Source organism: Hippocampus comes, unplaced genomic scaffold, assembly GCF_001891065.2.
Source record: "Hippocampus comes isolate QL1 unplaced genomic scaffold, H_comes_QL1_v1.1 scaffold196, whole genome shotgun sequence".
Lineage (NCBI taxonomy): Eukaryota > Metazoa > Chordata > Actinopteri > Syngnathiformes > Syngnathidae > Hippocampus > Hippocampus comes.
This window is the reverse complement of record NW_017806173.1, coordinates 237,585-239,685: the sequence shown is the minus strand read 5'-3', so window position 1 is coordinate 239,685 and position 2,101 is coordinate 237,585.

The window sequence follows — 2,101 nt, the reverse complement described above, 5'->3', positions numbered from 1 at the left end:
GCGCCGCGCGGGCGGGACTGCCGTTTGTAACGTCATCCGAAATCGGAGAGGAATGATTAGCGGAGGGGTGAGGGTGTGGGGGAGGGGGGGAGAAAAAAAATGTCTTGTAAAAAACATTTGAACCCGGATCGAGTTAGACGGCGCGGATCGGCTCTCCGGCTTTTGATCTGGGTGCCTTCCTGGAGGCTTTTGCCGCAAAGTCACTCTTGCAACTTTTCAGGCCGCTGACCTCTGCGTGTTGGTTTGTTTTACAGGACGTTTTCCAGCACGGGGCTTCAGGCTGCACATAGAGGGCACTCTTACCTCGGGTTTTCCTTGCACTCGCTGGAATGCTATTTATAGGGGCTGACATGCTCCATGAGCATGAGACCATTTTTTTTGGGGGGGTTGAGCAAGTTTTACCTTCAGTTAATTTCTTCTATATTTGTTTATTTTGCAAGATTCAGGTTAGTCTATAAAAGAAAATAAAAAAGGGAGGCTGTCATTGCAAGCAGATTTCAAATTGTGAGTTGCAAGGACACATTTGTGATTTATTTGGTCCCTTTGAGTGGACGGATTGGAGCATCTTCCAAATAAGTTATTTTCAACATATCATGATATAACTAATACAATTTGAAGGATGAGAATGCTGATTCGCTTGCCCCGTTGGTTTTGTGCTCTTGCCAAAGCGATAAAAAGCTTGACTCATGTGAAACTAATGATGACAAATTTTGTCCCTCTAATGGAGTTGATGAGGTGATGAAAACCACCTTCGCTGTTTCTAAGTCTAAAAAACGGTTTCGTCAAAATACCACTTTTTCACGGGACCCCAAAAGGACTGACTGCCACTTTGGTCAAATTATAAACCAACACAAAAAAAAAACCAAAAACAATTTTGGCGGGGTTGCTTTGACTCAAATTGTGGACTTTTTTGTGTGTTCATTTTGTAATGAATAGGAATATACATATATTTTTTTGGTACAACAACCAAAAGTTGGGTCGGCTCAATTTTTGTTTCCCTTTGACCCAGCTGTTTTATGGCTGCTCATTTTAAAAACAGTTGAGTAAAAAAAAAAAAAAATAAACCACATTTTGATTCAACAAAACAAACCCAATTTTGGGGGGTTGCTTTGACTGAAATTTTTGGACCATTCTTTTTTGGGGGGCACGGGGCTACGTACATATTTTTTCATACAATGTATCAAATATCAAGTACAGCTTTACCACTACATATGTGTCTTCATAAATGTATTATTTATTTTTTTATTTTTTTTAATGAATGTGGTGTTTAGTATAAAACAACCCAAAGTAGAGTCAAACTGACCCAAGTTGCGGGTTGGTCCAATTTTTGGCCCCATTGTTTTTTTTTGTTGTTTTTTTTTTTTTTTTTTTTTGGACCCAACAGTTTTAAGGCTGTTCACTCTAAAAATAGAGTTCAGTTAAAAAATTAAAATGAAAACTAATAACCATTTTATGGGTCAAAAAAGTGCCCACTACCGCTTGGTCATGAAAAAAAAAGCAGATTTTTGGGGGATGGCTTTGACCAAATAGTTGGACTTTTTTGTACACACGCAAAAATGAATATGTGAATATGCATAACATTAAAAAGTATGTCTCTTTTGACCCATAATTGGGTTATTTTTTACCTTACTGCTTTTTTAAATTTTTTATTTTTTGTTTTTTGGTAAGCAAATGAATTATTCTCGCTCCAAATTGAGTAAACCCCCCAAAAAATGACGTGTCCATCTGAAACGCCGTCCAAGTTCACTTGAGGCTCTGCTGCCTGCGTGTTTCCCACCGCTTCTTTCCACCTTCAAACCTCCAGCTTCTCACTTAACGTCACCTCGCATCAGCGTACGCTGACTCCTGACCGTGCGCTCGCTCTGAATTAAGCCTGACTTTTTTTTTTTTTTTTTTTTCCTCAACTAAAAGCCAAGAAAGGCAAAAGAAGAGGAAGCGGCTCTGATCAGGAGCCTCCGCTGACCTATCCCACTGCAGGTGGCTGTACTGCCAGACGTGTCCCGTCTGTGAGCGGGGGTTACGCAGGATTCATCCAGCAGCAGGCTGCATCTTTCATGCCGTGGCGTGAGGTGACAAGGTCACTCAGACTGCGTGTGCACGA